The 24,272-nt window shown below is 44.9% G+C and overlaps 1 long non-coding RNA gene across 2 annotated transcripts in view; it reads right to left on the bottom strand.

The window, feature by feature from the left end:
* Window positions 1-24,272, bottom strand: part of LOC309376604 — a 59,802-nt gene that overhangs the window by 4,058 nt on the left and 31,472 nt on the right. The window contains exon 3 of one of the 2 annotated variants that reach the window (XR_014171252.1): window positions 11,799-11,862. The exons of the other annotated variant lie outside the window; for it this stretch is intronic. This is a non-coding gene — a long non-coding RNA (uncharacterized lncRNA). Of the gene's footprint in view, window positions 1-11,798; window positions 11,863-24,272 lie in introns of those variants that run through there. 2 annotated transcript variants of the gene reach the window in all.

Genomic DNA, 24,272 nt, shown 5'->3' with positions numbered 1-24,272 from the left:
ACCCAGCAGCTGCATGTGGAGGAGCGGAGACGCGAACCTGGTTCACCAGATTACGAGTCTATCACCCTTAACCACTACACCACACTGGCTCTCAAGAGAGGCTGTATCATCAGAGCTGTGCCATTGGTAAGGAGCTGTATTGGTGCCTCCCCTTGTCCCTTGTGCTCTTCTCGAGGAGATGTGTCCGCCATCCCATCTCCAGAAAAAAACAATATAATTGAGTCATCACAAACAACTCTTAAACTGGGCGTTTAGCAACACACTAATAGAATAATAGAATTTTGGAGTTGGAAGAGACCCTGAGAGTCATCTAGTCCAACTGCCTGCAATGCAGGAATCTTTTTGCCCAACATGGGAGTTTGAACCCACAAGCCTGAGATTACTCCTAAGAAAGTGGGTACACAGCGCTGCAGCCTAAATCTGGCAAGCCAGAGGCAGGAACGTCTGGCAATACCACACTTGCCTTTTCGTTACTTCCAACAAGGCGCCAATAGGAAGGCACTAACCTGGAGGTTATGGCCCAGTGCACCCTTTACTTGGAAGTAAGCCCTGCTTAAGTCAATGGTAAACATGCTGTGGCACATACACAGGAAATTGGTCCTGACAGGAAAGAAACCAGGGAAAAGCAACTTGGCTGCACATCCAGCAAAATAAAAATGGGTTGAGTAAGTATTTTCAAGGACTCTGATTGGATGAGCACTGGTGGGTCAAAGGAGTGGCAGAATGTGGTTGGGGAGATCAGTAGAAAGGTCTCTATGAACTGAAAGCAGAGACACTGTATGTACTTTTGTTACCCAAGAAAAATCTTCAATAAAAACATTTTTTTTTAAAAAAACAGCCTATATTACATATATCATAATGGATATGCTCTCACAGACTCTTTTGGACTCTGTCCAGTAATGCATTACTGAATAAAAGTCTGACCAGTTAGGAATCTGGTTTGTGCATCCATACTGAACCCACAAAGGGAGTTTTCTCCCACCACTGCAACTGACAGATTGTTACCAAGTATGTCCTTTATGGGTGCCGTGCTCTTGCAAACAACTAAGGTGCATTTGCAGACTTGTGGGCTGCGACGGTGCATCCACTTACCCAGGAGTAGGTCCTGAGTAGGCACGTGTACTGTTATATACACCAAACATGTCCAGATCTTGTGCTTTTGAAGAAAAAAACAAAGAAGCCTGTTATTTACTTAAGCCCAGAAACTGACCCAGGATGTAATAAGAATTTTTAAAAAACATTTTTTTAAAAAATGCCTGAGGTAAACAAGAGGCACCTCTCAAAGCCATCTAATATTTTAATGCATCACTGCTAATAACTTCCGTTATGCATCATCAAGATATGGGATGCATTAAGAAGAAGATTAGAAAAAGGAGCTAGGAAGCAAGATTCCATTTTAGATGCATGCATGGCGGCAGCGGGAGGCGGGAGGAGAATTCCAGGAACCAAATCACTGACACATGGCAGCTGTCACTCCAACTTATATGATTAAGGCACAAAAATTACATGTTCTTGCAGTGGAAAATAGGGAGGGTTGATAAGAGGAACAGCTGGAGTTCAGCTTTCTTATCTGTATTTTACACACATCCCCTTGCATTTCACCTTCCTCCTCAGAATCCCAAGGGTTTAAAAATTCTCAGCCTCCACCCCAAGAATGTTTCTGTTTCTTACATGCAGTTGTGTTATTGGTGTGTGTGTGTGTGTGTGTGTGTGTGTGTGTGTGTGTGTAGCATCCTTCACCAACTTTCTGCCCTCCAAATGCTTTTGGACTACAACTCCCATCAGCCCCAGTCCATGTGGGTTTGCTAGGGCTGATTAATGGGATTCAGGTGAGGGTCAGATGCCTTGTCAATCCCAGCAGGTATATAAGAGGACGATGCGGCCTGCCCAGGCCGTAGGTTGCACTGACTGGATGTCCCCCGCCTGTGCTCACTCTAGGGAAATAAGGAATGTTGCATTTGACTGTACCCAGCGCCAGATTTAGATGAAGAGAGGCCCTAGGCTACTCCACTTGCGAGGCCCCTCCTCATCCCTCATCCTCACAACTAGAAGAAACTGGAAGAGTGTTATAAACAAAATTGAGCGAAGCCAAGTATGATGAAGGGTATTTAAAACTCTACAATTCACAATTTCTCCCCAAAAACACATAGGGTATTATTGTTAAATACCATGGTGATGGGCCGGGTCGTCTTCTTATATAACTGCTGGAATTAACAAGGCATCTGACCCTCACCTGAATCTCATCGCTTTCCTGTAGCTGCCTCTGAATAGTTATCATTTAACTCTGGGGGAAAAGAATTAGCATCATTAGTGCCACTTTGTTTTGTACGATTCCTTGCAAATGAAGGAAAACAACTTTTCTGCTTGAATATGTTTATAATATAATTTTGGTTACTGAGGACAAACAAGATTGTACAAAAACAAGATTGAGTGCAGGCCTGGCCAGGACATAGGCGTCCTGACTGTGACAAAGGTGACCTGTGTGCGTGTTTGCTTGATTAACAGCTGTTGGGAACTTCCCTGCTCTCCCTTCTTATGCTCTTTGTACTGGATCTGGAGACTCCAATAGAGAGTATTCCATGTCAAGAAGGAGGGCAGGTGGGCACTCTATCAAATGACAGGGCAGGAGTTACACGGAGCAGGGGCTTTTCACTGGTGGTGCCCATTGTATGCCTCGCTCTTCCCAGACCTGCTCTCTTTTGGCCTGTATTTTGGAGCTTTATAATTTAGGAAGACTTTGGAAGAACTGGTTGACAAGTCTTATCAGTTGCTGACGTATGAGCAGATTTTATTTGCTGCTATTCTGTGCTTCTGGTGCACCAGGGTTTACACCAGTGTAATAGAGTTGGCCAGGATGCCAGAAGGGATACAATTTATGACCTTTCTCCAATTTTGGGAGAGGGGAGACTGCCCCCTGGGGAGCGGGAGGGCTGGTGAGGCCCCCTAGATTTAGAGGCCCTAGGCTTCAGCCTACTTAGCCGATACATAAATCCAGCACTGACTGTACCAGTGGATTAAAGGTAAAGGGACCCCTGGCCATTAGGTCCAGTCGTGGACAACTCTGGGGTTGCAGTGCTCATCTCACTTTATTGGCTGAGGGAGCCGGCGTACAGCTTCTGGGTCATTTGGCCAGAATGACTAAGCCACTTCTGGTGAACCAGAGCAGCGCACGGAAGCACCATTTACCTTCCCACCGGAGCAGTACCTATTTATCTACTTGCACTTTGATGTGCATTCAAACTGCTGGATTGGCAGGAGACCAGTGGATTACATCCCACATATAGTTAGCAGCAGAGTGGAGAAATACCAGGGAAATCTGCTGGTTGAAAACTTAAGGTGTACTACTGCTGGGGAGCAAAGTCATTCTGAGTACAGGCTTTCCTGTGGCCATTATGGAGGTATGAGGTTAACACTAACACCAGCTCACTGGAGAAAAAAAGAGGAAGGAGGTAAAGCCTTAGAAACAACCCGTATGCCAACAGTTGCTTAAGAAGGAATAGGCAAGGGAGTATCGGTTGCCTTTCTGTCTATCGCCCCCACAGTTCAGATAAGGTATTACAAGCATTTCTGCTTTACTCCCAACACCAGTATGAGAAAGGGTTAGGGATTTCTGCTTCTGCTTCCAGATAGCTCTATCTTGGCCTGTGCATTTTACTACTCTTCTCCTGCAAACCCTATTCTCCAGTTGCAAAGCACAGCTGGTTTCTGGGCCTGTTACTTTTCTGGAAAATTCACTTTGCACCAAGTGAAGATATGGAAAACAATTTCCTCCAGAGAGATCCCTGTTTGGGATTAGTGCATAATTTTAACCCAGTATGTATTGCTTTCACAGACATCTCTAGAAACAAAGAAAAAAAATCAACTCTATAAACCCATTATTTTAAAAAGCTGCATGATTTGTCATCTCTATAACGGAATCAACAATGGGCAGAACTGCGAGCTTAGTATCCAAGCTAGGAGGACACTGCAGTCCAGCATTATACATCTCCCTTGGCTATATAACAGAACCTTATCTGGTGGAACTCACACAAGCCCAGCCTGGAGCATCCATCAGTTTATTTCAGCCCTTTGATAAATAGTTCTTTCAAAGTTTAGGCAGAGCCCTTTGCTTCTGCTTTGCCAAGTCCTTTAATTTTTAAAATCAGTTAGCCAAGGTGCATTGATTAGGCCCATCTGCCCTGGAGATAAAGTGCCAGGACACCCTTGTTTTTCCCCTTTATTCAGCCTTTGGGCTCATTCAGTTAGTCACATGCAGACAAAGATACAGATAGGAGAATTAATCCAAGCCAGTGCCCAAAGACTGAATGAACTGGGCATGGCACCCAGGAACAGGGCTCAGGAACTGTCCCTCGGGGCAAACGGCAAGCCTACTATCAAGACAGGGGGAGATTATGGTAATTTGCAGATCAGGGATGGGGAGACCTGTGTTTTTGGACTACAGCTTTCATCATTCCTGACCATTGGCCATGCTAGCTGCATGGGCTGATGGGAGCTGGAGTATCACTACGTCTGAAGAACTGCCACAGGTACCAATTCTCTGTTGGAGTCCATGCTTGAGGCTGACTATGCAACATTATTTTCTGTATCCATGGCCTGGTCTGCATGTCACACTAAGCCAAGCCATGGCTTAGCATGAACATAAGAACCTAAGGAGAGCTTGTTGGATCATGCACCAAGTTGACTGAGCACATCATCTGAAACCTGGACTTGTGGTTTGGCTCTGTCCTGACTACCCATGAGCTTGAACCAAGGTTTTAGGCTCATGGTTCATTAAGGAGGACTAAAGCATGAGCCAAGGTTTGGCAATGGCTTAACTCAGCATGGTAACAGAATGGCTGGGAAGAGTCAGAGCAGCCACCATTTCTTTTCTCAGAGCCTGTCCACTTGTGCATCTAGCATGATTTGCAAACCAGGTCACAGAAAGGAGATTTTCTGGAGCCAGTTAGAAGCAGCATTAGGCTGGAATGAGCAACATTTCAAATGGGATATTGCTGGCCCAGGCCACCTTCTAGAATAGAGAGAGTGGGAGAGAATAACTCCTTGGTCCCTGCTGGCACTTCCTATGCACAGGCAGACAGGAAGAAGCAACAGGGTTTGGCAATTGACTGGCAGCAGGAGGGACGGACAAGATGAGTCATAATCATCAGGGCCATTGAGATGCCAAGCAGAGTGGAGCAACTGCTGCTTATAGCATTGATGGGTCCCAGAACATCTGGGAGGAAACGAGTCAGACCTCTGGTTCCCAGCATGCATAACAGAACTGACATGATGAGATCCCAGGGACAAGGAACAGCACCAAAATGGGATTTGTGCCCTATCTGGTTATAATTCCAAATCAGACAGCTAGAAACACCAAAGGAGAAAGCAAAGGGGAATAAAACACCAATCCAGTCTTCACCTTTTCAAAACAGGCAAGGGATCATTGCAGGGAGGGGGCAGGCTTACACACTGCCAAGGAAAAGCTGTTGATCCCATGAGCTTAGTTTAGATCCCACATGTACATATGTGCAATTAAGGTTTGTTTTTGCCCTGACAAGCATCACTTTACAGTTCTTTACCATGAATTGCAATTGCTATTTTACCACCCATTCATTCAGTTTGGAGACGTCCTTCTGGAGCTCATCACAATCTCTTTTTGTCTGACTTATGTCATAAAAAGAATCACTAGGGCCACGCTGCATATACTTCAGGATTGTGGTGGGCTATTCTTAAAAGAAACTGTGCAAATACCCCCTTGGTTGATGTCATATTCCTGTCTGGCCTGTGCTCTTTATGCCTTTTGGAAGTACTCCCATAACAGATCCTAGCCAATCAGGGATCAAAAAGCAAACAGGGTGATGCCACATTGCTACATAGATTTGGTTCTGCTATGTAAATGAATACATAATGTACATGAATGTCACTGAGGAAAACAAAATCAGTTGAGAATGAATTCCAGAAAGGCCAACATAAATAAACTGATGAGTATTTCGGCAAGTGGCGCTGCAAAAAAAATCACCAACAGTACTGAAAATGTTCATGAAGTCGATTTAGAGTCGATTTGGCTCAGCCCCAGTAAGCATTTATTTCTCCACCAGTTCTGTTTTGTTGCTAGGGAAAGTTTCTTTTTAGAGGACAGAGAGAAGCTGTTCTATCAGAGTGTCCCTGTGCACGCACGCACACACAACACACCCTTTCTCCTGGGGAACACTGTGATTGAAATGGGCCACAGTGCCTTCCCAGAGCAGGTAACCAGAACCCATTTCCTCTCCCCTCCCTCCCCTCCTGGGATCTGTCCCAGCTCCTCTTCACATGCTTGGCAAACCCGGCATTAAATGTCCTGAAGCTGTGAATTAAGTGGCAAGATGCTGGTGCTGATGCATCTAACGATGCTCTTATCTGGAGACATCAGCCGAGAGCCAGCTTTGCCGGAGAGTTTCAAGCCATTAAACTCAGGCTTCCTTCCATTATCGGGTTAGCATTGTTGATTAGAAACAGCCTCTTCTTTTCCTCCTGACTAGCTGAGCTGTTTAATGATAGGCCTGCTTTCTCTGCTTCATTTAGCCATGGGGACAGGAGCAGGGGATGTGTTCCAGTAACCCTTGCCTGACTGGCTCTGTTTGCCAGAAGAATTCCAGGACATTTTTCTCACAGCCTGGGGCTAAATGGGAATTTCTGGCCTTGATCGCAGACCCTGCCTGGTGGACCCACAGGAAGCAGTGAACACCTTTTCCAATGCCCAGGAACACCCTTCCCCCGGATGAAGCTAATATCTCTTGGCTGTGCTTTTGGTTTAAGTTTGTTGTGTGGATAAGTGACCACCCTGTAGATTTTGTAACGTGGCAGGAAAAAAAAAATGAAGGTAGAGAATTTGGGAAGATGAAGCTTTTCCATTGGAATTTCTGCTCTACACACAGCTCAGGCTGGTTTCATTAATAAACCAACTGTAAGGCCCAACATGGTGTGTATACCTGAGGAAAGTTTGCGTGGCAAGTTCCCACCCCCCACCAGGATAAAGACACAAGACACCATAATTAAGGTTAATTGGGTGAATTAGGCCACAACTTTATTGAATTCAGGAATGAGAGGCATTGGCTTAGGCATTGGTCCTATCGACTATCCGGCTCCAGCCCATTTGCTGGAGACACGGGGAAGGGTTAACACTTTATCGGGGGAGTCTCCTGCCAAGGCACGTCGACTACGAGCTCCCCTGGGTCACCGCTCTGGGGCATGCCTTTGGCCCACACCTCCATAGGCTTCGGACAGGGCCACGCCCCCCGGAGTCCTTTAACGGACCACCCTTCGCTCACTGGGGGGAGGTGATGGCGTTCCTCCCCCCCCACATCCTCTTAACCCCTTCTTACCAATGCCTACCGCCAATGCAGAAAAGTTGTGACGAGTTGCTACAAGGTAGGCGAAAAACAAAAAGGCCAGAAATTGCCAATTGGGAAAAATTCCTACCATGCCCCTTGCGGCGACAGACCGAAGTCCATAGCAAAGTCAAAGACCTACCTAAAGCATACCTAAAGGGAGGGAGGGTGGGAAAACGTGAGGGCTAGCCGGCGAAAGAGGGCGAGCCCCCTCTGAGCGGCCCTAAATAGGGCAGATCTGGCCGGGATTCCTCTGTTCTCACGGGGGCTGAAATCAGCCCCCGCTCACGTGGGGGTGGGCGTGAAGCCCGCAACCCCACCTCCTGGGCAGGCTGGAAGTGGCTTTGCAGAATCTTCTGGAAGGTGTAGGTCTTTGGCTAGAAAGTGTGAAAAACAAACACTGTTCAGACACTAACTGGAGCGGCCTGAGAAGTAGTCATCCGAACAGCAGCTGGGCACTCCTAAAATGCAAGCTACCTACAAATATCCTCAGCAATGGCCCAGTTCTCTCAAAGTGGACTGACATAGTTGTGCATCCTCCCTCCCTGCAAAACCACCCACACTGTCTCTTTCCTCCTGCCCCTCTCCGAATGCTGGATTTAGCATCCAACTTCTTCAGGTCAAGTTCTGTCACTGGGAAAAAACACCCAGCATTAGTTACGGCTGTGAGCAAAGTGTAGAAGCCACACCCTGGGCCCCCACCTCCATCCCAGCTGCTGCCAGGAGGCTGCCCCTCCCTGAGGAATCAATTCCGCGTTTGTGGACTAGAAGGGAAGCATCAGTGCTGCTCAGGTATTTAATGCAAGAGGTCCCCCCCCCCTTCTTCAGTGTAAGAGCCCTGGGAAGATTTTGTGTGCAGTGACCTGTAATCTTGTTACTTTCTGCCAACCTGCTAGGAGCAGGAGTTCTTGTTTTCACACACGGGAGCGTAATAGAAAAGCGGCACTGGTGGGGCCGAGATTTTGCTAAACTCTTTTTCATTTTTGTAACGCTCGACTGAGCTCTTTTTATCTTGTTGAAGTGGGTGGATTGTTGAAATCCTGAGTGTCTCCCCCCCCTTCACCCACAATTTTGCCTGCTCACAAAGACATCTCAGCACAGAAAGTTCCACATCCGCTAACAAAAAAAACCTGAGATATTGTTTTGAAGTTTGCTTTCCAGCAGAACTTGATTGAACATAAGAAAAGCAGGCTGGATCAGGCCTGTGACCCATCTAGTACAGCTTCCTCTTCTCACAGTGGCCAATCAAACGCCTGGTATTACAAACCCACAAATAGGATTCGAGCACATGCAGAGAGCACAGCCATCACGGCTAGTAGCAATTAGTAGCCCTCTCCTCCATGAATTTGACCAATCCTCTTTTAAATCCATCTGGTGGATCATCACTGCCTTCTGTGGGAGCGACTTCCATAGTTTAGCTATGAGTGTGTGAAGAAGTCTTTTCTTTTACCTCTGTTGAATCTTCCAAAATTCAGCTTCATTGGGTGTCCACAAGTTCTACTGTTATGAAAGAGGGAGAAAAACTTTTCTCTAGCCACAGTTTTCTTCCATCCCTCCTTCCCTGCTGTTCCTTAAACCACCATTTTCCTCTGTGTCCCTCCTTTCCTAAGTGGCCTTTGCCCCCCCAACCTGACTTCAGGCAAGTCAAGGATTTTTATGTGGCACTACAAATGCTCCAGTTGGGCTGCGTGATGATAGCCTTACATTTTCATGTATATAGGAGGATATATTTTTACATGAATGTTATTTTGTATTTGTTTTTCACTATTTTATATTGATTTCGCACTACGCTATCGTTTTCTTAACTTTATCGTTGGTCCCTGCCTTGACTACTTCATAGCAGCCTCTGACTGACCAGAAATAGCAAATAAGCTCTCTTTCTTTCTGCAGTTTGAATGTTTATTTTCATTCCCAGTTCTCCTGGTCAGATGAGTTCCTTTGCTTAATGCAGCAGCAATGGTGGACCACAGCCCTGACTCTGCTTGCGTCCAGCTCTGATTGGCTATCTTTTTGGGTGTTTGTTTTGCAAAGCTTGGTGATGGCAGTGGGGGGGGGGGAGGGGAGGGTCCAGCCTGCCAGTCACTCTGCTAAATCACACGCTGTGAATTCTTGTCTTTCCAGTTGCCGTACCAGGCTAATTCAAAATCTTTTCATACAGACTACACATTTGGCATGGTAATTTCCAGTTGCTGTTGAGAGCCAAACCGTACACACAAAGGGAGAAAAGGTTTTTATTTATTTTAAAAAACAGCATTTTATACTGCCTGACTATGATTTTATGAGGCTTCATTGAAGCATATCAAAGGGCCTCTTCTAGGAAAATATATCTACCTCTATCGATACATGTTTTTTAAAGTCTTGTGCAGTTTTATTTTTCTCTTCACAAAACAGAGAGACAGGTTGCCGTTGGCATCATGCCAGCACTCAGCCAGCTGTAAAGTTGGCAAGTGAATTAATTTTTAGTGCTTCCATGTGTTTTCCACTGTGTCCACTCATTGCCCATGGCAACCTCCCAAGAATTGTGAAACGTATTTTCCTACCCTGCCACTGCAAAATACTTCTGACTGACCACCACAGAGTAGGATCATGCCAGGAAGGTCAAGTGGCCCTCTCCTGTTGTGAAATGTTGTTTGACCTACTAGCTATATGTGTGGGGTTAGAATGCATTGCATGAGAATAAGAGAGAACCAGGTTCAAATCCCGATGGAGCCACGAAGCTCACTGGGAGACCTTGGGCCAGTCATTATCTGTCAGCTTACTTTGCAGGACTGTTGTGTACAGAAAGCAGGTGGGGTGGTAAACTGCTGTAGCCCCTTGGAGGTGCGGGGCAGGGCTCAAATTGAAATACATAAATAAAAGGTACATGCAGGCTTTTATTCAGCTGGAGCTCACCGGAGTTCAGCTCCGGCACCTCTTAGATGGGCACCATTGCCATTCTAAGAGAAGAAGGGAGAAGTTCATGGTGAGCTCTGGCACCTCTTTTTCTAGAAAAATAACACTGGGCACATGTAAATGTAAATGTTACATGTTATGTGTCGCCTGCATGTATTCTGATTCACATCTTCACTTCTTTAATTAGATTGGGAACTTGTCTGTTCTAGTTTTAATTTTGGAAAAGCACCTCATGGTTTGGAGTATTTTAAATAATAACCCCCTTATTCATTTATTTTATTTAGTTCTCACAGAGTGACCCAAAGCAATTTACGTGAAAGCCAACTAGAACATCCAATTAAAAAAATCTAAAAGCACAGTTAAAAGAGCTAAAACAGATCAGGATTTACTGACCCCATCTCACCAAAAGAAGCCACATGCCACTCTTCAAATTAAGGGCCAAAAGTCTGGGTAAAGAGAAAAGTCTTTGCTTTGTTGAAAAATGGATAAAGGCATGCCTCCCTGGAGAGAGCATTCCACACATTGGGAGCCATCACTGAAAAGACCTGATCTCATGTTGCCACCCTCTGAACCTCACAAGCTGGGGACACATGAGGAAGGGTCTCAGGTGATGATTGCAGGATCTGGGTTGGTTCATGTGAGGAGAGGCGGTCTCTGAGGTATTGGGGTCCTGAGCTGCATAAGGCTTTATAGGTCAAAACAAGCCCTCTGGATTGAGCCTAGAAACAAATTGGTATGGAGTGCAGTCATGCCAGAATTGGTGTTATATGTTCAGACCCTCTTGCCATGATAAAATCTGGGCACCAGATTCTGCATCATCTGTAGTTTCTAAACCATCTTCAAAGGCAGCATGACATACAACTCATTGTACTGGTCCAACCTAGATGTTACCTAAGTTGTGGTTATTTCATTCACATAACATCTCCATGAGGCTGAGTGAGCATCCCTCACCCAGCAAGCTTCATAGCTCTGAGGACTTTCATCTCGGGCCTCCCTGCTCCAAGATCTCTATTGCTATGCTGGATTTATTTGCAGGGCACTTGGATGGAGGTCTAAGAGTCATGGTATTGATAGTGCATGCATTATCTTAAAGCACCTGGGAGAGGCGGCAGCTTGGGATTCAACTGGCTCTTCCTATGCTCTTAAAGAGGCCACTACAAGGTACTGGTAATGTCAGGCATGAGCCAGCTCCCAGTGAAGGTTTCCAGCCAACAGAAGAGAGCAGCCAGGAACAGAGAGAGTTAACTTTCAGGCAGGATGAACAGCAGCTTCTGGGGTGTGAAACACAGAGCAGTCAGATACAACATTCCTAGATTGGACATGTTTAGACATGAAGATTGATGTTTGTCCAGCCAGTAGATAAACTTCCTGTTTCCTCCTGGGCTGGGACAAACTTCCTCTGCATGTGACCAGAGATGGGCATGACCTCACCTGTGCAGGTAACAAAAGCACAGGGCTGGCCACCATATATCTCTCTTCTTCATTTTGCTTTCGTTATAGAAGCTTCAGCCTGAGATGCTCTCTTGGCTTCCAACCAAGAGAGCACAAAGGAACTATCTCCTTATGGGATAGATTCCAAGTGTATTTATTTTGTAACTGAAGTCTGCCTTCTGGGATCCATCTGTGAACAGAATGTGTGAGTAAACTATTCTATACCTTTTATACAAGATTGTGTCGTGTCTATTCCTTTTAGGAGGGAATAAAGGGGAATTACCAGGAAACTTATTTTAGAGGCATAAGCAAGCCTGGCAAATCTATCTGCTGTGTAAATTTAAAAGGGGAATGTTACTCTGCTAAATTATAGAACTTGTTAATGCAAGTTGGAAAGGATATAATTAAACAATATATCCTCTCCTGCCTCCCTGAACATTCCCACACAGGTAGTGCCAACTCCCCCACCCCTTGGAATGCTGGGGGATAAGGGAACGGCTGAGAGCAGGCTGGAACCCACCCAAAGCTCTTGGGAAGTTCAAACAGGAGTGAATGGAGAAATAAGTAGTTTGTCAGAAAGGGAGGAGGGGCAACCTGATCCAATCCTTCCTCAGAGTCAACTAAGGAGAGGGCTGTTAGACCAGAAACAAAGCAAGAGATGTAAGACACAAAAGTTCTCTATCTTCTGTAGAAACCGGAAGGCGTCTTCAGAAGGGTCATTTTGATTGATGATGTCAGAGGCTGTGTTAAAGCTGTCCGGAGCTGTTTGTTTTGACAATAAACCATCCTTTTTAAATAGCTACGCTTACTGTGTTGCTGGGAGCCTGGACTCCTGATAGGTAATCCCATACCCCTTGCTCTAGCTGACATGCAGACAAGGGATGGCAGGAAGGAACAAGACTAGGACAGATCCCACAGGCCTACTAGGTTGGTGATGGAGCAGAGGACCACCCTATTGTTAGAAAGGCTCTGTAATTTCTGATGATATTACAAAGAATGGGAACATAATTAATTTATTAATTATTTGGTGCTGACCTTTAAAGCCTAAACAGCCTCGGTCTTGTATACCCGAAGGAGCGTCTCCACCCCCATCATTCAGCCCAGACACTGAGGTCCAGCACCCAGGGCCTTCTGGCAGTTCCCTTGCTGTGAGAAGTGAGGTTACAGGGAACCAGGCAGAGGGTCGTCTTGGTGTTGCCCTCACAGTGGAATGCCCTCCCATCAGATGTCAAGGAAATAAACAACTACAGTGGTACCTCGGGTTAAGAACTTAATTCATTCCGGAGATCTGTTCTTAACCTGAAACTGTTCTTAACCTGAAGCACTACTTTAGCTAATGGGGCCTCCTGCTGCCGCTGCACCGCCGCTGCACAATTTCTGTTCTCATCCTGAAGCAAAGTTCTTAACGCAAGGTAATATTTCTGGGCTAGCGGAGTCTGTAACCTGAAGTGTATGTAACCTAAAGCGTATGTAACCCGAGGTACCACTGTATCTGACTTTTAGAAGACATCTCAAGGCAGCCCTATTTAGGGAAGTTTTTAATGTTTCGTCTTTTATTGCATTTTTAATATTCTGTTGGAAGCCGCCCAGAGTGGCTGGGGAAACCCAACCAGATGGGTGGGGTATAAATAATAACAATATTAATAATAATAATAATAATTCTCCTTGAAGTATCAGTAGGCTGGATAATGGTGCAATATAGAGAGATAGATATTATACCCATTATTGTCTTTATAGAGCTTCAAGCAAATAGAGGGTATGTTTTTGGGGGTCTTTGAGCACCTTGTGGTCCAAAATGTACCAGGGTTTGTGAGAGGTGAATGAACTGCCTCCATGTTGTGGGTGGCCCGCTTTAAAACAACTATTGTGACTTCCTGCTTTTCTTCCAGCAATGGAAAAGTATCTTCACATAATCTGTTTCTGTGCGTATCTTGCAGGACTGTCGATTATTCTTAAGCAACGTACGGAGTAGGAAACTTGGGAGAAGGCATGGGTTGCAAATGATAGCTTGTTTTGTTCCAAGCAATTTAGACAAATATGATAGATCACTTAACAGATGGATTACAAGCATCTCTCTCAGTGGAGATGACAAAACTTCAGTATGTTTGATGAATAAATAGAGCTGGGTTCTTTTTTTTTTTTGTCTTCTCTGTTGACTTGCGAAATGAGGTGTGCTTAAGTGGAATGTTCCATCAATACATAGACATGATTTGTTTAATGGACGTCTCATCCAACATTCCTTCTGCAGGTCTTTGCTGTTCACCTACAACAGCCTTCCCCAACCTGGTGCTCTCCAGATGTTACAACTCCCTCCAGACTCAGTAGGCATGGCCATCACTCCTCCTTCTGGCCCTCATGCATGACGCTACCAGTGTCCTAAAGAAACTGATTAGCCCAGCAAGGCAGGCAGTGGCTGTTCAGCCTGAATATGAGATTTCCTGCCGTTTCCTGAGGCCTTGTGAATAAGCAAAGGTCTGCCTGCCTTCTGAGGAGGGGCCATGAAGTGGATAGAACAAAACTTCTAAATTTAGCAAATGAAACTATAAATGTCTCCAGGCCTTTATAATCTCCACATCAGCAGGACAAGATGCTTACTCAATAAAAGAGTTGAGCTAAGTGTTCGCAGCGTGTAATTCCATAAGGATTTTTTTTCCAGAGGAAAATGCTATCATTTTCCATCTCTGTTTAATGAATCATGTGAATTATAGGAACATTTACAAATGACTTTCTCTGCAGCCTATTAGTTTGTTTCTGTAGGGTTCTAATGGAAGACATGCCTCATTTAGAGCTCGCCTTGCCCCGAAGCCATAAAGAATAAATTGTATTATTATAAGCAGTTACCTTTGAAAATGATCTTGTAAAAAAAGAAAAAAAGTACATTGCATTATTGGCAAAATGGGTCGGGTGGAGGGGGGTGGGTGAAGTACTGTCGTTTTAGACCAAACGCTGCAGGCGGTGGCTTGAGTGAGGTTTTATTTTTGTGGCTGTTACCAGGCACTAAAGGAAGGCAGCTGGAAGAGGAATGGAAAATGCAATCTGAAGAAGGTCATTTGGCCCAATAATGACCCAGGGGCTGGCAGGGATAGGTGCCAACTCCTGCAGGCCCAGCTCTTTTGCCTCCCCCCAATATTTTTGAGGGAGCAGTCACCCAATGTTCAAAAAAATCAGGGGGCAGAGAAGGCTGAGCATGGAGCTGAGAGCACCACAACTTCAGCGGCTGGCTCCTCCTCCTCCTGCCATGGGGCAGGATGGGGGGGGAGGAGCAGTACTTGGCTGAGAATCCTCTGGAAAAAAAATCTCTCAAAGGACCTGTTGATGGCATTTTACCATTGTACTGTTGAGAGTGTTTTAACTTATGGTCTGTCTGTGTGGTTTGGGAGCTGCATGGTCAGGGGAAAAACAATGCTGTCCAGGGTTGTAAAGACTGTGGAGAGAATAACTGGGTGCACTCTTCCCACCTTGGATCAAATCTATGCTTCCAGGTGCCATAAGAAAGCTGCAGAGATAGCGCAGGATAGTATGCAGGACAGATCTCTTTCAGCTTCTGCCTTCTGGAAGAAGGTACAGGGTTATAAAGACTAGGACTAGCCGCCTGAGAAACAGTTTCTATTCAAATGCAATTTTGATTTTAAACGCAGTGTAAGGAGTCTCTATGGGAGTATATTGGATTTAAAAATGGGGTATCAGAGTTTTTAGGGGGCTAACCAGGTTGGGATAGCTGGGATAGCAGGCTTGTTGGTTTTTGAATTTCTTATGTAGATTTTTCAATTTCGTTGTTCTGTATGGGACAATGACAATAAAGATTATTGTATTGTATTGTATTGTATTGTATTGTATTGTATTGTATTGTGGTAGTGGTGGCAGGAGAAGGAAGAGGAGACTGATCATGGAGCCAAAGACAGTGCAGGGTGGCTTAAGTGGCCAGCGGCTCCTCCTTCTCCTGATACTTAAGGGAAAGATGGGGGAAGCAGTCCTCGGCTGGTCATGGTGGCAGGAGGAGGAGGCCAAGCGAGAGAGAAGAGGAGTTGCCAACCATTGAAGCCATGCTGCTGCCATGTTTGGCTCCACCCTGGCTCCTCCCAACATCCTGATGTTGCATCCTGACGTCATGCACGGAATGTCCTGATGCCATGTGTATGTCATCAGCCCCCCAATCTTCTGCACACATTGGTGCCTCAGCTAGCAGGGATGATTGAAGTCCAGGCAGGAAAGCCAAGCACCTGCCTTGGGTGCTGGGCTTCAGAGCTGCTTCTTTACTCAATTGTTCACTCAAAGGAAAACAGTAGGAGCAGCCCATCTTCAGTTGTCAAGCTGGCAGCCCTGGCCTGGTTGGCCAGCATTATGGTAAAGGCACATGCTTTTGTGCTTCAGTCATAGGGATACTAATTTCAGTGCCAGCATAAATATGAGAGTGCATGAGAATGACTGTGATTAAATCCGGGTGTGCAAATTTAGCCTCTTCTACAGCAGGGATAAATGTTCACGCAAGTTGTGCAACAAACGCAAGGAAGTGAAATACAGTGGATTTGCAACTGATGTGTGCTTAACTTGCATGATTTCAACTTTATGTGGTTGATGGCTGACTGGCTGAAATCACACAAACTAAATGCTTGGAAAATGGGGAGCTTAAAAGCTCATCTTGGGCAAGGTTTTCCTGCTATGGAAATAACTTTTCAGCTCTCAGACTTGCTTACTGGGCTCTGGCAAGCTCTGGCAAGCTCTCACAGGACCTTGGATGGCCCTGTGAGATCTTGTGACATCTTGTGAGAGCCTTCCAAAGGCTGGTAAGCTTGGGATTTTTTGGGGGGGGGGGTTAAAACCCTGCTCAGTGTGACAGTTGCAACAGTTACTCATGTAGGGGCAGTTCTAAGGGGGTGATTTGACTATATGAAAGTTTTACCCAGGGCAAAAGAACCCAGATAGCCCCCCCATAAATACAGCTCTGACCAGCCTTAACCTTAAAAAATATGAAAATGGAACCATGACAGATTCCTAAAGCATTATTTCCACTTCATAAACAAAGGCAATTTGGGATTAAGGAATCTGGTGAGAAATACAGATGAAGTGAATCTCAGAAGCAACTCACACTGGAAGTGGAAAGACCAGAAGAGAGGCTCTTTTATCTTATCCATCAGTTTTCTGTGAAGAACCTAAAGTTTATCATGACAAGCAAAGCTGATCCAACATCTGTGTGATAAAATCCAAATAGCTTTTCTCCCTGTTCTAGTACTAAAATAAATAAACAACAGCAGTAATAGCAGAGCTAACCACTTGTCACAGGTCAAATTTTCCTCCAAACACGTTTGTACCTTCATGGCAGATCTGATGCTGACGCCAGATGGAGAAATCTCTCTCCCTTTGGAAGCCCTGTGCAGAAAGAAATTCTCTCTCCTACTCTAAGAGAATCACAGAATTCCAGAGCTGGAAGGTACCCAAGGGTCATCTAGTCCAAGCCACTGCAATGCGAGAACCACAGCTAAGGAATCCCTGACAGATGGCCATCCAAGTTCTCTTTAAAAACCTCCAATGAATCACAGAATTGTAGAGTTGGGAGGGATCCCAAAAGGGGCATCTAGTCCAACCCTTCACAATGCAGCAATCCCAATGAAAGAATCCTTGACAGATGGTCATCAGACCTCTGTTGAAAAATCTCCAATGAAGGAGAGTCCACCGCCTTCTGAAGCAGTCCGCTCCACTGTCGAACAGCTCTTACAATCATGAAGTTCTTCCTATTCTTTAGTCAGAGTCTCCTTCCTTGTAATTTGAATCCATTGGTTTAGGTCCTACCATTTGGAGCATCAGAAAACAAGCTAGCTTCACCTTCCATGTGACAGCCCTTTAGAGTCCTTGTAACCCACACTGGCAGCTTGTTCCATGAGCTGCTCTTCACAGGGTTTCTCGGGATACAAGACAGATCTACCTTAGACACTGAAAGGCTGCAGGAATTCAGAAAGCTATTGATTATAATAATTAGGTAGTGGAGGGACATTGACCTGTGTGTCTGAGCTGCTGGAAGTGAGAGAGGAGGCGAAATTTCATGGTGGATTATGCTATTTGACTATTTCTCCCCCATTATGCCACACAATGAGCAATTTCCCAGCTTTTGAGTGGCTGTATGTCAGGATAATTTGCACTTTATAGCTCTTCTCCCCTTCCCCCATTGAGGAGATGAAGGGGAGCAGTGTTACCTTTTCAGTGCAATTGCATGGAATGGCCGGCCTCATTCACCACCGGGAATGAGAACGATGAACAGGCTCTCATTGACAGAGGCAGTGAGATGTAATTTGAAAGAAGGTGGAATGGTCACATTGGATGTAAGATGTGACGAATGTGTGCAGGTGGGATGAACCAATTGCTCTGCAATCCTCTGGAATGGCCCTATCTGTCAGAGGATCCCAGATCTGGTAGCAGGACTCATCAATCCAACTAAATCCAGTTTAAATGCAGAGTGCAAGCATCACACATTAAGCCAATTTAGTCACGGGGTTGATGCCACTGCTGTTATCTAATCATCTTCTTAAAATGTTAAGATGCAAATGTGGTCAGTGGCTCCCAAACCTGCCCCGCCCCCAAATACCCCAAACTGCTTGAGAATTGAAAAATTAGCCTGATATGATAGCTCCCTTGCAATATCTGAAGGGCTGTCTCATGAAGGATGGAGCAAGCTTGTTTTCTGCTGCTCCAGAGGACAGGATCCAAACCAATGGATTCAAATAATAAGGAAGGAGATTCCAACTAAACATCAGGAAGAACTTCCTGTTTCTAAGAGCTGTTTGAAAGCAGAATGGACTCCCTCGGAAGGTGTGGACTCTCCTTCACTGTTGGTTTTTAAGCAGAAGTTGGATGGCCATTTACCAGGGATTCTTTAGCTATGAGTCCTACAATGAAGGGGATTGGACCAGATGGCTTCCGGGATCCCTTCTAATAAATTACAATTCTATGATCCTATGCTGATGGTCTTGGCGGACCATTTAATGATTTTTCAGCCTATTGTAACAACTGTAAGTACTAGATGCTGTACAATTTTCAATGTTGTTTTTATTGCTTACTTTCGTTTCTTATATTGTATTTTATTTCAATGTGTAATCCATAAAATTCTAATTTTAATACAATAAAAGATGATATAGGAAACAGAATAAGCAATAAGAAGCAATTAAAAATCAATAGGAATATTTCATGCAGAAATGGATTACATTCGCAAACCGCTGGTGGTCCATGAACCACAGCTTGGGAGTGAGCTCAGCATTTCAGGATGAGGCCTATTTTAGAAAATGTCCAAGAGGATCAGCATAAAAGAAGGCGGCAACAACCGCCTGTGTGGGCAGGCACAATGGCACTCCACTTTTCTATGCAAACTCCTAAGTGTAAAGGACACTGATACACTCAGCAACATCTCCCCTTCTGAATAACAAAAGCCACAATGAATGCAAGCCTGAAGTAGCCTTTTAACTGAAGTGTGTGGGGATAATTGCTTGCTGGGGAGAAAGGATTTTTCAACATGTTGTTGAAACCATTTCTTCATTGTTGCTATCAAGCAACTTCTTGAACATCTGGTGTGGGCCTTGCTTTTCCTCTGCAGTCCCCTCCCCGTGCCTGTCACTGATTTTCCAAGAATTGTTTGAAAGGCAGGATGTAGGAATATACCAAGTCAGAATGCTGACTGCTATGGGTGGTGGTGGCTCTTTGGGTTCTGGAGCTCTTTTCCATCACTTGATGTCTGATCCTTTACTTGCAGAGCAGTAGTTCCCAAATTGGGTGGTTCAAACCCCCCCTGGGGGGGCAGTGGAATTATGGTGTGTGTGTTAAGAGGCAACGGGGCAGCAGGAGGGCAATGGAGCTGTAAATGACTATCAGACTTTGAAAAGCTAATATCCCTGGATCAAGTTCATCAATTTATTCATTCATTGCATTTATACCTCACTCTTTCCTCTCCATGGAACTTGTGGTGGTTCTCCCATTCATGATTCAATCGCCACAAAAATCCTGTGAGGTTGGTTAGGCTGCGAGGCAGTGATTGGCCCGCAAGGTCAGCCAGTGAGATTTGTGGCCAAGTGGAGAATTAAGCCCTACCCTCCCAGGTCCTAGTCCAGCACTCTATCCACTATATGACATTGGGAGGGAACATGGTTCCAGGGGGCAAACCCTAATCTTCACAGCCTCCAAAGGCTCTCGGCAGGTCACATAGCTGAGAATACAGACTACAGAGGCAGCAAATGCATTACAAAGTTTAGTATGTAGTATTAATGACGACAAGCTGTGTTAGGGGCCATGAATAATGGTTCACTAAACAGGCAAAAGAAAAAACGCCTGCCTGCCTAGAGAATCAGTGTTCATAGTTACTAATAAATGCGTCTGCTTTACTGGAACGCAAAAGCAACATCTTACAATTTCAGGAAATTAGAAACCATCATATCTATGAACATTATTTACAGTTACTAAAAGCAGAAATGATCAAGCAGAAATGTGCCAAGAGCACAGTTATGCCCTGTGGTAAATTTTACGTCGTTACCATCATTTGTGTGTGTGGTGTGGGTGTGTGTGCCTGGCCTACAGGTTGGACCCAGCCCATAATGGTATAAGAGGCTGCTAGGGGGCCACCAACCTAAATGGCTTTAAAAGTGGATTAGACAAATTCAGGGAGGAGAGGGCTATTGATGGCTACTAGCCACGGTTGGAGGCAGCCGTGCTTCTGAATACCAGTTGCTGGAAACCAGAGGAGAAGCAGGAGCCCTGTATCTTGGAACGCCATGAAAATTGCACCCATTTACTGTTGTGCACCAAATTCCAGTAGTATGTTATGCATAAAGAAATTGGTCCACTTGTGGTGGAAAAATTCTGAGATATATAATGCACACGGTCTCCAGCACTGCCTTTTGTCTTCTAGTGCAGGGCTGGGGCAACACTGGTCCTACTGTGGGATCCAGTCTCTCCTATTTTGGGGCCATCAATTATTGCAAAGAATTCAACAAAGGGAATAAATACGGCACAATCTCTTTTGCATGAGCCTGCTATAAGCCTTTATAGGGCCTTTATCTACCCAATATAACAAGGTGCTGATAACACGGCTGCTTTTAAACTTATCTTGTAGGTTTAACTGTTCGGCTATTCAGTGCTTGTAACTTGTTGCTAAGTAACTATCTGTTAAAAGCGAAACAAAGCCTTCTGAAAGTGGGAGAGGAATGCTAATGCTGGTGTGCTTGTTGGCGCAATTCTGTCCGATGGAAGAGGTAAATGTGGGCAGCTCAGCCCAGCCGCCTCCGATGGAAAATGGCTGACAGCTCTCCTTGGCCCCCCAAGACAAGCAATTCATGCTGTTATAATGATTTTAAGCTCCACTTCATCTTGCCCATAGTATTTGGAGTCTGCTCATGCCACCCTAGTTATGTTGCTTGCAGGCAGGTATGCATGTGTTCCTTCTTGTTATTAGATAACAAAAGCATCATTGTGTTAGGGAAAAAAAATCAATATTGTGATATCCACAATCTGGATCAGCAGAACATAGACGGCTTCCAGGAGTAAGCCTGAGGTTGTTGAGTGTGTGCTTGTGGGCTGTGAGACTCAGAATTTAAGAGACATACATATAATCTGGACACATAGAAGGGAAGAATGGGGTAAGGGAGTTGTATGTTAATCCAATCTGGTTCTGTACGTAATTTGTTTTCTTTGTTGCAACATAGAAATTTCTAATCTCAGGTGAAGGGGTAAAATATATTATGATGGTTAACTTTTGAAGTGTGCATTATCTGTTCACCTCTATGGGATTCAAGCTCTACATCTGATAGTGCAATTATATATGCACATCTATTCAGAAGTAAGGTCCAATGAGTTTCTCCCAGATATGTGTATAGATGTTACCTTTACAGATGACCGAAAATAAAAGGGCAACTAGTGAAATAGTAAAGTTTGTGTTTTTCTTTGACAATAAGGCATTACCATATAGATCAAAATGTATTTTAATTGGTGGGGTTAAGAGGAAGGGGATGGCTTGAAGAAGAAAAGCAGAATGCATGGGCTCACTGATACATGGTGCCCAAGAGCACACAGAAACCAGCAGCTGACTCTGACTCAGGTACAAGAGCATAGAATCATAGAATTGTAAGGTGAGAAGAGACCACAAGAGCAATCTAGTCCAACCTCATGCAATGAAGGAATCACAGCTCAAGAATCCCTGACAGATAGCCATCCAACCTCTGCTTAAAAATCTTCAGTCAGCGGTAGGCAACCTAAGGCCCATGGGCCACAAGCAACCCACGGGGCATTGTTTAACCGGCCCACGAGCTGCCCCCGAACCAAGCCACCAGCTCAGCGAGTCCCCATGCACTGTGCTAAACTGGCACAGTGTAGCGTGGGGACTTGCTTCCGTGGTGCCAGAAATCTCAGCTGCGGATGCGCAGGTGCTGGAAATCGCGTCTGTGCAGATGCCAGAAATCGTAGGCATGCGTGTGATCTGGCTCATGGTGGGATCTCCACTGGAGTGAACCAGCCCAGACGAGATAAACCTTGCCGACCCCTGCCTTAAGTGAAGAAGACTCTACCACCTTCCAAGGGAGTCTATTCCACTCTTACTGCCAGAAAGTTCTTCCTATTGTTTAGATGAATCTTCTTTCTTGTTATTTGGATCCATTGGTTCAGGTCCCACCCTCTGAAGCAGCAAAAAACATAAAGAGGAACAGGACGGAAAAGACTGAAAGAAGCTCACCCAAAATGAATCAGAAGCTCCTCTTCGTCATGATCAAAGGCAATGCATGGAGGTTCTAGTCTCACTTCACTAGAGGCTAAATTCAAAATGCAGACACTTGATTATCTGAAGTTCTCTCCCCACATCCTGCTGTCCCAACCCCAAAACTTCCCCTTCTCTTCCTAAACTGAAGACCATCCTTTCCAGGGCCTCAAATCTCTTTAAAAGATCACTTAACTAGATCCAGCAATAGAGGGGCTGTGAAAAATATTCATTGGAGTGACCCCTCCCAAGAGATTCTGTGGTAAACAAAAGTTCAGTTCAGCCTGAAGAGCACTCAGGGCCCCTGATCACTCATGTGTTCTTGAGGTGTCTTTAGAAGGAAACTTTGGTGGCCTTTGCCAGCCATCAAACCAACCACTGTCTGTTTGGAGAAACAGAATAATTATCTAGGAATGAATAGACACCCCCCCCCCGCTACTTTCGCACATGCTCTATTTGCAGGTGGCAATTTTGGGGTGTTGGTCAATGGGTGTTTTAGAGAGTGTGGAACAGAAAGGTGTGTGTGTGAGAGAGAGAGAGAGACTCACTGGCATTGCTCCTCGCAGAACCTGACCGGCAGTCACCACGTTTGCATCTTGGAACCCCCTTGGTACACCTTGTGACAGCCTTCGGAGGAGCACAGGAAAATGGTAGCCCTCACAAATTTTGCAATGGTGTGGGGGAAAGGTGCAGTCACTTTGCCTACCCTTTTGCCTCTGAAACTACCCCATATTTTTGGCAAACGTTTTCTCTGGAGAACCTTTGTCTCTACACTAAAGTGACCACTCCTGTAGCTGGAGAAAGTCCTTTTAGGGGATCCTTCTTTAGCAAAATCTTCTTTTCAAAGCAGAAGGAGTTGAAAATATCATTTAGACTTTATAAATTTTGCTCCTCCTGTTAGACATCCTTTGTGGCTTTACTTAGTCATCCTATTACACCAAAAGACCTCAAAATAATCTGGGTTCAGCACCTGGAGGCACATGACCAATGTCATGGACAACTCTCCCCCGTCCTCCTAATAATAAATCTGTCCTTTTCAGAAATCTAGGAATTTCAGACATGTCAGAGCTTGTCAGCCAAATGAAATGATGCTGATCAGACCATCATTTCCACAACCCTGCAAAATAATTATCTGGGATTACAGTCCCTGGCGTGTCACCAGCATGGAGCTTGAGGGAAAGGCCAGAAACATGGTCAAGGTTTGTAGGTCAAGGGGAAAGCCACTGTTTTGTCTCTCCTAAGGGAAGAAAAACATTTTAAAAAGCAGTGCTGGAGAAAAAGAGGATAGATTCACAATGACACTAAGATATAGGAGGAAGTTTAACAATAATGTCTCCTGCCTGAAGCATTTGGTGGAAAACTTTTGCAGGAGCACTGAAAGGATAACATGTTTTCTTTCTTTCTGTTATTATTTATGTTACATCCCAGAATAACAGAGAAAACATGGGTATTAACACAACATAAGCAACCATCAACAGAGGCCTGGAACAATTGCTAGATTCTGGCAGCATTTTACAAATTCCCTTGGAATTGCTGATCCATTTCCTTTATGTTCTTACATCTTAACATTTGAAAACAATTTGCCAGAAGTAACAGAATATGTTCAACTGAGAGAGAAAAAGGAGCACACAGGCTCATTTAGAACAAAAACAGGTTGTTGTTTTTTCATCAAATGCATGAAAGATATAATTTGGATACTGATAGATTTAGGAGTTTTGCAGTGACTTAACGCTATATGAATAGGTTGCAATAGACAACAAGAAGTTGAGTTACTTAAGAGAACAAGCTACAGTGATTTTGTGCTGTTTGTTATATTGTTGTGGGGTTGGGGGGGGGGCTCAGTCTGCTGAAGCCCTGAGTCCCTTCCAATTTCTGTAGAA

This window comes from Podarcis melisellensis, assembly GCF_964234715.1.
Source record: "Podarcis melisellensis genome assembly, chromosome: 8".
NCBI classification, from domain to species: Eukaryota; Metazoa; Chordata; class Lepidosauria; order Squamata; family Lacertidae; genus Podarcis; species Podarcis melisellensis.
Note: the sequence above shows the minus strand (reverse complement) of the source record. Positions and strands in the feature narration are given on the sequence as shown.